Genomic DNA, 13661 nt, shown 5'->3' with positions numbered 1-13661 from the left:
AATAGAATAGAATAGAATAGAATAGAATAGAATAGAATAGAATAGAATAGAATAGAATAGAATAGAATAGAATAGAATAGAATAGAATAGAATAGCAGAACTATGTACATTACATATTAGTGAATCATAAAACATAATTTATAATATAAAACTGTAATAATATGAGGAAAACAAATGTAGGATTCAGTAGCTACTTTATCTTTACCACTCAGAGCAGGTTATTGTTAACTTCTCAAAGGCTACACTATTTTTTTTAGATTTATTTATTGTATGTATGTGAGGACATTGTTGGTGTCCTCACACACGTCAGAAGAGGTCATGTAGTCCCATTACAGATGATCGTGAGCTACCATGTGGTTGCTGGAAATTTAACTCAAGACCTCTGGAAATGCAGTCAGTGCTCTTAAAAACTGAGCCATTTCTCGAGCTCAGGTTATACTATTTTTATGACTTGAAGTACTCTATAGGGCTTAGGGGGAGAGAGGATCTCAGAAGAAGCCAATTGAAAGTCAATAAACATTATCCTATAGAGGATTTCTGTAGTATACCATTTCAAGTCTTTCTCTCTGCACAGATCTATTTTCTAAAATATCAGTGCATTGAATTGTTAAAACTTTCAAACACGCAATGTGATGATCATGAGGGCAACAGTATGAACAAAATGATCGTTAATGGTAAAACTGCCACTGAGGCTGATAATCTATTCTTAAACTTTGTTCAGTGAACATATCCCAACCACTCTATTTCTCTTCCTCTTCCTGTTTAGATTTCCAATAGAGATTTGTTTCTATAGATACTTTATCTTTAATGATAAATCTAAACTTGATACCTCAACCTTATTTTAAATAAACATTTCCCTCACTATGTGTTAATATGACTAAGAAATAATGATTAATGATTTTAACATAGATTAAACATAAGTGAGGTTTACTTTTTAATCAGTCTACTTCTACATTAGACATTGAAAAATATTAAAATATCAATAATTACTATTCCTTAACAATACTGTGTTTAATACTACTTCATATTAGAATAAATTTAATAGGGATTATGACAGAAATGCAATGTTGACATTAATTGGATAAAGGAAATAATGAAAAATAGAATTTTCTACTTTGAAAAGTGATATTTGTAAGATATTACTAACACTAACAGAAAAGGTAAGAAATTATATATAAATCAAAAGAAAAATATAATAACACAAATGCAACTTAAATATTAATATAACAAGTCCTCAAATGTTGGTATATTACTGTACTTTTGATTCTGAAATGATAAAAACAATCACAAATATTTCTATATAATAATTTAATGATATAAACTACCAATTATTATATTTCTAAAGACAACATTTATGCTCAGACTCTTCTGATGGTGGAATTATAAGAAATGGAATCAGAACATAGTCTTTTAATTTTCCTTCATCCTCTAATAAACATTTATTTTATTGTAACAAAACTGTTCAGCTAAATGAAACACGTATATTCTTAGAAAATTCTCTCTGTCAGCAGCTACAAAGGTTGGCTATGATTAAATCATTATTGCTCTATGTGTTGATTTTAAAGCTCAGGCACAAAAAGGACTAAATTTACTCTAACAGTGCAGGCTGCCAATTGTTGAACTTCTGTTGAGAAGAAAATAAAATGATGTTCACCATTTTCATTTGGCTTCATTTCCAATCATTTCCTTCTACAGAGCAATCTCTTCATCATGTTACAATTTTTCCTATGATTTTCCTTAGGTTTTTGTTTGTTTGTCTGATTAGGATTGTTTACCTGTAAAATAATATCTTTTAAAATATATAGTCCTATTAACTACAGTTTTACTGATTCTAGCTGATTTCTAGTTTTTCTTCAAATGAAAATGAATTTTCAATTTCTCTACATGTTAAACTCTCTTACATGTATATTATAACAAATAACTATCTGTAGTTGGGCATAAGCCACATATCCTTGTGCTATTTGATTGTGAAACCTTTAGTTTGTGTTTCTGGCATTCATTTGAAAACCTGGAAGTCCATTAGTACTCTTACGGAAAGATCGATTCTGTCTTTCATGCTTTTGTCAATGTGATACAAACGAATGTGTTTGGTTTGATTTTCTAACTCTCCTAAATGACTGTCACTCAGATGCATGTCTCCTTTGTGATTCCATCTTGCAGTCTTTGGGTTTGTATTCTTTGCTCATTTTCAGTGTGATTATTTGTATTTTATTATCAAATTTTAAGGGATTTTTTATTAAGGGAATATTCTCATTTTCTGTCATATGTGTTCTGACAGTTTCTTTTTTTGCAGTCTTCTTTTTGTCTTGTCATAACTTATGGAGCACTAGCATGTAACAAAATATCAAAAATATACTATCAAATATATTTTAAAAAGAACCTTGGAAATCAAATAAATAAAGGAATTATTTCATTAGGAGGGAGATAGAAACTAACTCTCCTTTACCTTAAGGGCTGATGATGCTTTTTTAAGGTACAAAGACATTTTGGAAATATAGGCTTATACTCTGACAGGGGTGGTATGTCCTTCTAGAGTTCTTCACTTTCTTTGTGTGTTATCATGGCAAGCATGGATATCTCGTATTCAACACTGTTTCTTCTGATAGTCTTAGTCTCTACTGAGTACACGTTGCATGCAGAAAATAGAAATTAGCCACAGTAACACAGTGCGACCTGACAAAGATATATCATATATTATTACACGGAATTCTAGAAGGACACGGAAAAGAACAATAGGAAAAAATTTTGAGAAAAATAGCCTATGCTAGTGATTGATAAACTTACTTATGCACAGATAAATAGGAATACAGTTGGAAGAGATGAGACTACATGTCGGAAAACTGAAGCTACTCATTAAAAATTGATAAACAGTAATGGAAATTAATAGGTTAATCTCCACCAAAATATCTGTTCTTAACTTCCTATTAATAATGCAGCTCTTTTACCTCTATGATATCATATTACATAGTATCTGAATTGTTTTTACTGCCAACCATATGGTCAGTTATAAAATGAGAATCTTAGTACCCTTGGAAATAAAGAAATATTCCAATAAAGTTTCACTATTCTCTAACACTATCAAAAAATCCTTATATGTGTATGAAACCTAAATTCCATTACAAATTGGGAGGTTAAATTTTCAGATAGAAGACTATGTCATATAGTTCATTGAAATTTACTTCAACCTTTGAGGATGTACATAACATTTTAATGGTGTGACTATGACTGTTGTCTGACAAAGTAAGTCTGACGAGGAAATAGATGATCCATTCGGCATTATTGTTCCTTAGCCTGACTTCCGTTCTCTCTTCCCTCTTTTTTTTTAAAAAAATATTTTTAAAAATTGTAATGGAATATAGAGAGATTTCCTTTAGAAATTTTATTTTTCTATAGTACTTCCATACCCTAAAGAACATTTAAGGGCTGGAGAGATGGTTCAGTGGTTAAGAGCACTGGCTGCTCTGCCAGAGATCCTGAGTTTAATTCCAAGCAACCACATGGTGGGTCACAACCATCTATTATGGGATCCAACACCCTCTTCTGGTACGTCTGAAGACAGCTTCAGTGTACTCATATAAATAAAACAAATAAAATCTTTAAAAAAAACCAGTTAAACATTCCAAGTAATTGAAAGTATAATGACTGGTTGGTTTTGACTACTGTGTTAAAGAGGTGTCCCAGAAAGGAGCTGGGGTTTTAGCTCAGTGCTATAGTGCTTATATAACATAGAAGTGGTCCTGGGGTCATTCAATTCTAACTTCAGAAAAAAAAAGAGTTATCAGAAGAAATTTCCTTTTGCTGTTAGTATCAGAATATTGTTTAGTAAATGGACTTAAAAACATCTTAAACACAGAATATATGTTTCAAAGAGGAAAAATGATTTGGTAACTAATGTGTAGTTTGTAGACAGGATCATTAAATAGAGCAGCAGTATATTTTTATATAAAACCAAGATGATAAAAATCACTAACAAGGACCACTGTGGTCGAAATTGCCAATTCTCCATGATGTGGCTTATTCTTCAATGCTCACTGAGTGTCACCACTGAATGACAGTTGTACTACACAGAATACAGTCTGAGAACTGGAATAGCCTGATAAGGTGTCTTCTATTTGCTGATGTTACATTCCTCACCCCAGACAAGATGCCAATGGCCTTTTGCACATGAGCATATCATATGAACAAGGAAAGAAATAAATGCAGGTACTAGTACAAAAATAAGTAGCAAAGTTTCACTGTTTAAGGCTTCTTATTATGCAATCATATTACCATATCAGAAGAGCAATTACACTATAATTTTGTTTTTTAGACACCTACTGCTTGATCAAGTTATCTGTACTCACCATAATATAAACGGCGAAGGATGTGATATCATATTCTTGCTTTTTTTTAAAAAAGAAAATAAAGAGTAATAAAACAATAGGAAGACTGTGCACTGGACTTCTCCTGACAGCATTATTTTGTTAGCATATTGAATTCTCAGCTAAAATTTTTGATATGGTGACAGCAAAAACAACAGCAATTGATCAAATTCTTACTGTAATTGATTGTCTGATTGACTCACCTTAACTTTGTAAAATGTTCTATAATGTGAATTGTTAGTATAATGAGATTTTTCTTCTATCTATATAAAAGTCGATAAAGTTTTATGATAATTAGTGTGTTTTGCTTTCTAACTTCAGAACACACACACACACACACACACACACACACACACACAGAATCTAGAACTAGCTATATAGATCAAGCTGTCTTCTAACTGAAAGAGTCAAAGAGATACACATGCTTTTGCTTTCTGAGTACTGGGATTAAAGAACTTGGCCAACAAGGCTTGCATCTAATACACATTGGGTTTGTCTTTTCATAGGTAAGTGTAGCTTTTTTTTTCTTCCCTTAGTATAGTCGCAGTAACTCTATAGAAGTTTAACATCAATGTGAAGTTAGCCTTGCTACTGCTTAACTTTAAGGACCAATGAAAGACAAATTCATGGATTTCTGAATGGGCCATAAAATAGCATATAAGCTGGAAACAGAACTGTGTAATTCTAATATTATGCAGTAAGCTAAAGAGGCTATGTATATCCCAAAAGAAAAAAAAATCATTCCGCTGTCATCAATTTTCTGTACACATTCTTTTTATAACTTTATGAATATATAAAAGGGATAGTTTACTTTGATGTGGAAACCCTAGAATCCTTTATAATTACTCATTAAATGAACAAAAAAGAATATTTGGCTTTACATGAATGTGGACAAATTTATACACATATTGAAGATGCACAATTTTGATGGATCCCTTATGCTGTCAGCCTACATTAATTCCAAAAATAGTTATTATTTAACAAATCATTCTGCAAAATAATAAAGACTATGATTCTAATGTAGAATACTGTGTCCATTTAATTTGGTAAATTACTATAATAAATCATAATTCACATTCTTAGAAATATCATTTTTGGATGCATTTTTTAAGGGATCATAATATCAAATAATAACATAATCCAAATTCAAATGTAACACATATGTATGGTACAAAAATGCAAATTCAAACATAAGACATATGTATGATATGAAAATTTTATTTGATAAACAGTATATTGCTTATAACTTGGGAAAAAAGAGACTTGTCTAATTTTTTCCATCAAATGGTTTCTCAAGCACTATATCTTGAAATGTTTCTTGTTAGAACACCTAATATATATAAACATTCCTTAGTAATATCATTAGGGAAATAATTTCAAGATCTTTTCCTTGGAAGCTATGGTAGATGTGTTTTCTTCAGAATGCATAGGCATCATTAAAAAAATCTTACAAACTCAGCCTAAAGAATGTGCATTCGTTTAAGTCATTTTTACTGCTTTTTTCTAATTAAGTATTAGCTCATGGGAGAAGCTTACTTTTAAAGTGGCTTGATGTATTTAGGTTATTTTTTTAGTGCAGAATCTGAAATTTCCAAAAATATTCTGAAGCCCACTAACATCAGCTGAATTTTGTTGCTTTTATTTGTGCAACAGTCACTTTGCCAAATGACTTATATAATTTAAGTCATCCACAAGTTTCATAATAGAAAAATGAGGAAGGTAAACTTTTGAGGAGTTTTGTTTTTTGGTTTTTTGTCTTTGTTTTTGTTTGTTTTAAAGAGGAAGAGGTAAGTGAGCATAATTCATGACAGCTGCCTTCCTACCTCAGACAAGGCACAAAGGAGATAGCATCTTGAGGAACTCACAGTACCTTAACACCACTCCAAGGCTTATGGATGTCTCTTTGAGAATAAATTTAAAAGTTAAATTATGTGGAATCAGCAAAGTTGGGTTTCCTAGATTTACTTACATAGGCAGCCACTGTCTTGTCATAGTAGACAATGGTAATTATAATTAATATATTATTACATGTTAAGATTCTAAGACTAGGATCGTAAGGGTGTAGTAAAGTGGTAACACGCTGAAACTGAATTAACATTAAAAACACATTTCCTCAAGTTTACCCTTTGTTATTGTTCCATTAAACATTATCCAATAATTTTGTTTAATACAATATGATTTTATTGGTTATTTTTAATACAAAATATTTACTTCTCTCTAACATAGTAAGTGCTTCACGTAACAAAAGTAGTTACCAAGTAAAACAAGAGTTTGAGAGATTAGGAAAAGTAATGGTATCTGAGCCTGCCCGGGGCCCCTGTGAGGCTGTATGGTCTGTTAGCATCAGTATGTTACCTGCAACTGTAATTTCCATGTTACTACATTCTGCTGTAGGTACCCACAGAGGCTATTTCACCCAACCGCAGAAAACAACATAAAATACTGCCAAATCATTAAAACAAAAACAAAAACAAAAAACAAAACCATGTATCTAGAAGACATGCTTTCCATATTCAAATAGGGAATTAAGTGGGGCTGTAATATATACTGATACATTTTATAGCTTATGAGGCAGAGTCATTAAAGACTTTCTTATTTAAGGAATCCAGATGATAGAGTCTCTGATATGTATAAATGTGCTTTTAATTGTTCTTGGGGCTCAAAATGGGGACATTTAAAATCTACCTGGAGAGTGGTCAAAGTAAAAATTTAATAAAGGAAATAGCAACATTGAGTGCCATCAGCTTTATTTGAGTTGATTATAATAAGGTTTAATATGGGAGAGACTCTAGAATTATAACTGACTGAGCTGACAGGAAACCTAGATTTAGGGTGTTTTTAAATTTAGATGGAGATGATTTTTTGAATGGGAAAACATTGTAATAGCTATCAGATAGCATGAACTTTAAGGAGATATCTACAATTCATATCACAAACAGGAAATTATATGTGGCTTAAAATGTTAGGCAAATTATAAAAAAATGTAATACATTTTGGTTGAAATAAAATTTTATTATCAAACATTTTATTTAGAATACTTGCCTATAATATTTTTATGCCTATAATATTTTTAGGCATAATTATCTAGGCTAAAATTTTAAAAGTAAATAGTGGAATATACATCTTCTGAATATTTTTGACTCATGGCTTCGGTTAATTTTTATAAGATACTTAAAGATAATGTTTCACGTAATAGTTCAAGTAGCGCAAGTGTATATTTTACCCGCCTTGAAAAATAGGTTATTTTCTGGCTTTTTTTTTTTAATTTAGATACCATCAGAGAAGCTTAATTCTAATAAATTATCTTCCAGTTTGAATGCTCCTCTACTCTTTTCTGCAATAATTTGTATCAAGACTACACACAATATTCAATAATATTGTAAAATTTATTGCTCACACTTATGATTCAAACGTAACAAGTGGCTGTTTCTTGTGAAACTGCCTATGCCATTAAAATTCAATGGCATCCATTCCCCTCATCCAGCTTTATCTGGTTAAAACCCATTAATTCTCCAGCCCCTGCTGTTGGGGATCTCCAGGCTCATCATACTTAACCTCCCCGGAGCCTTCTCAGAATGGAATTTGTTTCACTCCATTCAAGGCTTCAATAGCCTAGCAAGCCACACGCAAGTATGCACTGGTCTTTTACCCTGAGCACACTAATCTGATTGTTTTTCCACTCTACAAACTCTGGGTCAACAATCAAGCTGCCGCCAGAAACTAATTAATTTGCAAACGGGCTTCTGTCTTCACAGAGGGAAAGCTTTTGAGTTCGATGTCAGGGAGGCCAATCACACCATGGTTACAGGCATTGTCATGGTATCTACTTCTCTGGGTAAATCTCTTGCTTGATGCCTCTGCACAGAGAACCCAGATTACACAGTCGGCAGTAAATCCCTATTGAGGGCAACAAGGCTCACAATGCGGTAACACTGGAAGAGGATATTGGGACAGACAGGAGCAGCATTCATCAAACTGATTATAAATCAAAAGGAAGAGAAATGAGAGAAAAAATGAGAGAAAAAAAGGAAGTGGGCTTTAAAGAATTTTCAAAGCCATTCTCTCATCTCTTCTTATCCAAGTGTAATTTCAAATCTAAGTAAACATAACACTACATACCTTAGCTTCTATTCTTATTAGCTTGTCAATAGGTGACTGAAATTGAACAATACATCAATTTCGAGAACAGTGTTGTTGCTTAAACTAACATACACAGTATTAAAATAGCATATCTTAAAAAGTTTTATTTAGATATGTTTTATAAAGGGTTAAAAACAAATCAATTTCATAGCATGTTTATGATAATGTGTTAGGTTTCATTGTAAATCATTGTTAGTCATTATTGATTTGTTCACATAAAGCTGCTTTGAAGTAAGACACTTTTTATACCAATGTAATATAGCTGATGGGAATTTGATCATGTGGCTATTTGGTAACTTTTGGTTCATTAAAAGAAAGTCATGTTTAGTAATTTCGTTGAATTTATCATCTTTAAAGGCTAGAACAATTTCACAGTATATGTTATAGATTATACTATTGTGAGATATGTACTCTTTGTTAGATATATTTCTTTTTTTGGTAATTCATGAGAAAATAAAATGTGTGATGATGAAGATATATTCAGGCACATATATGACTACTTACTTGTTTAACAAGAAATGTATGAAAAAACATCATTTTTTCCCAATACTGCACACTGTCACACCAACACTGCCAATGAAAAACGTGAAGGAAATCCTTAACTGGAAACTCACAACCATCTATAATGAGATTGGATGCCCTATTCTGGTGTGTCTGAAGACAGCGACAGTGTACTCATAAATAAAATAAATAAATAATAAAAAAAAATAATAAAGAATTTTGCTATTAAGTACTTGCTACATATAGGCCTCAGATGTTTAAAGGAATTCTGTTATCCCATTTGAATATTTTAAAAATAATTTTGAAATTAAATTATAATTGCATGACTTTTACCTTTCTCTTTCTCACCAACCTTAACCATGTACCCAGATCCTTCCTGATTTCTCACAAATGCATGGCCTCTAACTCTCTTTCATTATTGGTTTAATTTGTTTAATATAGTGTGTGTGTGTGCATGTGTGTGTGCGTGTGTGTGTGTGTGTGTATTCCTAAAGATAAAAACCAATATGCTGATTCAGTATAATGATAGTGTTACTTGTATGTATATGATTTCTGGGCTAGTTTAGCCCCAACTGACCTATGTATTACATCACTATTACATCACAGTAAGACTCAGGGAGAACACAGAAGAGGGGATGAAAAGGCTGTAAGAGTCAGAGGACTAGGATTTCCCTATGAGAGTGCATTTTGTAAATATGTCAGGGAAACTACACTTGTAAAGTCTCCACAACATGAGTGCCTAAACATGAACTGAACAAAATTACAGCAACATGCATGGAATCATGGAAAAGAAATCTCTCATGGACCAGCCCAAGAAAAGGAATTAAACAACACACCCCTGGAAGGCGTCCTTCAATTGGTTCTCTGGCTTGTTTGTTTGTTTGTTTGTGTTTTGCTTGTTTGTTTGTTGCTATTGTTGCATTTGGTTTTATTTTAACTAAAGGAAATCCCAGCCTCTTGATCCAGCGTCTTTTCTTATAACCACAAAGTAAGGTTGTTGCAGAAATTTTCCTCCAATGGTCAGAAAAATTCACTCATTTACTAAAGCCACTGAAACAATGGAAAAATGAAATAGTGAAGAATTCTGAGATTATATAAAATAGGTAATTCATTTTACTTATTAAAAAATGCCATTGGACCTCTGACATGGTTTATATCTTCAACCATGTTAGAATTAAAATTGTTTATTAAAAGTGTTTTACAGGCGATTCAGGACTGGGTGTCTGGTTCCAATATTAATCTATGCACTTGTAGTTTATTTGAAGTCATGTTTCTTGGTTTTATTTTTCTAAAAATGCATCCTGTGGAGAAATTTGAATCTTTGGAGAATGTGCAATATCCTAGTACATGACCACAGAGGAAGTTCTGCTGGTTCCAATGAGGGCAGAGCATCCTGGTACGACTGTGAGACTGCGAAAGGAAGTGGAGTGATGACTCACATACCATTTCAATTACAGGAGGAAAAAAAAGAAACGAAAAGAAAACAAGAGGGTCGGTTTATCCATAGGCACGATCCTTTTAGGAAATTCCACTAAAAGAAAACAGGTCTTCTTGAAATGAATGGGAAAGCCTCACACTCTGGGCATGTAATTAGGTCTGTTTGTGTTCACCGGGCTGAGCTCTCTCAAGGATCTGTGTGGTTTCATTGTATCAAAGCCAGATCAGGTTGCCCTTTCACCCTCTCTCCAGTATAACCACTGACAGAGAGCCCTACACATCTCCGCAGAGTTCCCTGGCCAAAGGAGTGTGCTGCAGGACAACGCTAGCTAGCATAGAAACCTTGCGATGGCTCAGAATCGCTGTGCTCTTTGTACATTGTTATGCATCCTTTTTCGTTTCATAGTAACTATGGGATATAGTCAATATTACCTTTCCATCACACGTAAAGGTCAAAGTCAAGGAGAAACATCATTTTAAAGCTGATGGATTTTTGTTGAAATTATACAGCAGTCAGTATTAGTCAAGGACATGAACGATATGGAAAACACTCTTCATCAAATAAAAAATGTAGGCTAGTCATCCATCTATTCTAATGAATGGCTAAAGAGTACAGTAACTAGATACCCTACTAGGCAGCGGAAATTTGTTTTCTAGCCACAAATACACACAGAAAAAACTAACTTATTTTCTAAATTATTAGAAGCTGAAATTAGAATTGAAGGTTAAAACTAAAACATATTGAGACAATTTATGAAGTACAGAAAGAAAACATGACTTTTAGCACATATCAAATCAATGTTGTACATATTTGAAATCAGAAGTTATTTTAATCACTAGGAAACTCAAATTAAGTTTAGTCTTTAGTCTTAAACATGAGGACAGCTATAATACACTAATTTGTAAAAAAAATACATAGATTTCATATATTTAAAAATTTTAATGTCAATGTATGATTCTTTCCATTTCTTTTGGTTCAAACTAAACTAAAAATGTTGTTGGCATTATTATAAAACTGTGATTTTTTTTTTGCAAAAGTATTAAAGTAGTGAGGTTGTACTTAAAAACTCAAGATATTTCAAGATCTATTTCTAGATAATGGTATTTTTGCTTTTCTTTGGCATGAGCAAAAATTAAAGGTCACCTAACATTGATTCATTAGTTTGTCCAAAGAGGTAAAGCAGTTGGTGCAACACAAAGTGATATATACACCCAAATTACTCAATGCTCTAAAGACCGCTGAACAAGGCAATATATTAAATCTGGCAACAGATGATTTTGTAGTCTATGCTGAGGCCTCAAAAGTTATTCATTTCATGCACACACATTATGCTTCCAATGTTTTGTTTTTTCTTTTTTTTTCTGAAATGCTATCTGATTTCTCTAAGCCTGTGTTTCCTGGTCTTCTGGTCCTGTCATGAGCACGCCTGCATCCCTACACTCACAAAAATCTGGTTTCTGCACCCTGTCAGATGGAACCTTTCTGTTAATCTGGAAAAGAAAATCAGTTCTCACATTCAGTGCTGAGAGACTGATAACTGAATTCTCAAATGATCCACACATTTTCAGAGACGAAGTACAGAGCTGTGGACAATGACTGTGCTTTCCCACAGTGTAAATTCTTCAGAGTCAGCTGTCAACATGTGTGTGTGTGTGTGCAGCATGAAAGCAACTTTAGCTTGATGACTTTTTCCTTAAGGCCATAAAAATGAAATGGATACTATACTCTCTTTCGTGTTATTCTGTCTTCTACTCAGATTTTGTTTCTCATGGACAGTGAAACCCTCTAAGAGTACTAGAGTTCTCAGTAGATCAAAGACCCTTTGTTCCTGAATAAAAAACAAAACAAATATTTTCTCTCCCACACAAATATTTCCATTTGAGAAAAGACCAGCTAGTGATATTGTACAGGGGGTTTCCTATGAATCTTGATCTCCCACATCATTAAAGCTGATTGGTCAACAGTTCTCTCTCTCTCTCTCTCTCTCTCTCTCTCTCTCTCTCTCTCTCTCTCTCTCTCTCTCTGTCTCTTGCTCTCTCTCTCTCTCTCAGTGTGCCCTTTCATCAAGATATCATCTCCATATTTCCTATCCTGCTAGTTGTTGGAAATTTGACTCTGTCAAATGGCCTTTTATTACTGTGAGGTTTGTACTCAGTCATGAATATTGTTATCATTATAATTAAAACAACATTCAGCAACTTTTGGGGAAAAAAAGGCAAAATTTGAAGAAGTTTGGGAGAGCAAGAAGTAACTTGGTTTGACTGTTTTATCCATTTCCTATATAGTGGAAAATACTATATCGCACATTCTAAATGGAGCTAGATGAAAAACTATAGAAACTATAGAAAAACTATAGAAAGTCAGGGGTGGACTTTGAAAAATAAGGTCATGAGATAGACTTGGAAAAACATTAGCCTGAAGTCAGTTGGCCGTGGGGAAAACTTGAGGATGACAGTCTCAGGCAGGCACTGAACTTGAGCTTACATAAAAAAGGCATTTTTTAATTTTCATTGTCATAATGGTTCAAAATTCTAGATCGGGGGAGACAGTTTAGCAAAAAGAAATATAAGAAGGCAGGAGAGATGACTCAGGGGTTAAAAGTGATTTCTGTGGTTCCTGATAGGTGTGATGGCCTGAGTTTGATCCTCAACCCCAACATGGTGAAAGAAGAAAACCAACCCCTCCAAGTTTCCTGACTCCAAGAAGCTCACATGCTATGGCATGTGCACACATATGCATATATACATACATGTACACAGGCAATAAATATAAAAAAAAAGGAAAAGGGATAAGAACGACAAAATAAATGCAATGTAGGTAAATTTAGGAAAGAAGCAATGTGATTAAGAAAAAGGCAGGAAGATCACATGACTGAGACAAGGTCTGTGTCTTTGTTATTAACACATGAGCAATAATGCTACAATTGGAAGCATTGACACAGGAAGAAAGAGATGCAGAATGGGTTGACTGGAAGTCTATTTTATGCTCTGAATGATCACTTTGAAGGGACTGGTTAAAAATAATAATGATTCCACCCTTCCCTGAAGGTTCCCTGAGATCTTGATGTGAATTTTTTTTTTAATGGGCAAATGGATGATAGAAGTAATGGTGTGTGTTTGTGTGTGTGTGTTTGTGTGTGTGTGTGTGCTTTTGTACGTGTTTCTGTGTGTGTGTGGGGGTGTGCTTCCCAGAAGAAGTGCTGTGGATGCTCAGAGTACTAT

General features: G+C 33.2%; 1 protein-coding gene across 2 annotated transcripts in view; it reads right to left on the bottom strand.

Moving 5' to 3' along the window:
* Sema3a (semaphorin 3A) overlaps positions 1-13661 on the bottom strand; it is a 201761-nt gene that overhangs the window by 57146 nt on the left and 130954 nt on the right. The gene's annotated exons all lie outside the window — the stretch shown is intronic.

This window comes from Grammomys surdaster, unplaced genomic scaffold (genome assembly GCF_004785775.1).
Source record: "Grammomys surdaster isolate TR1022 unplaced genomic scaffold, NIH_TR_1.0 264, whole genome shotgun sequence".
Classification (NCBI taxonomy): Eukaryota; Metazoa; Chordata; class Mammalia; order Rodentia; family Muridae; genus Grammomys; species Grammomys surdaster.
The sequence above is the reverse complement of the archived record's forward strand: the minus strand, read 5'-3'. Positions and strand labels throughout refer to the sequence as shown.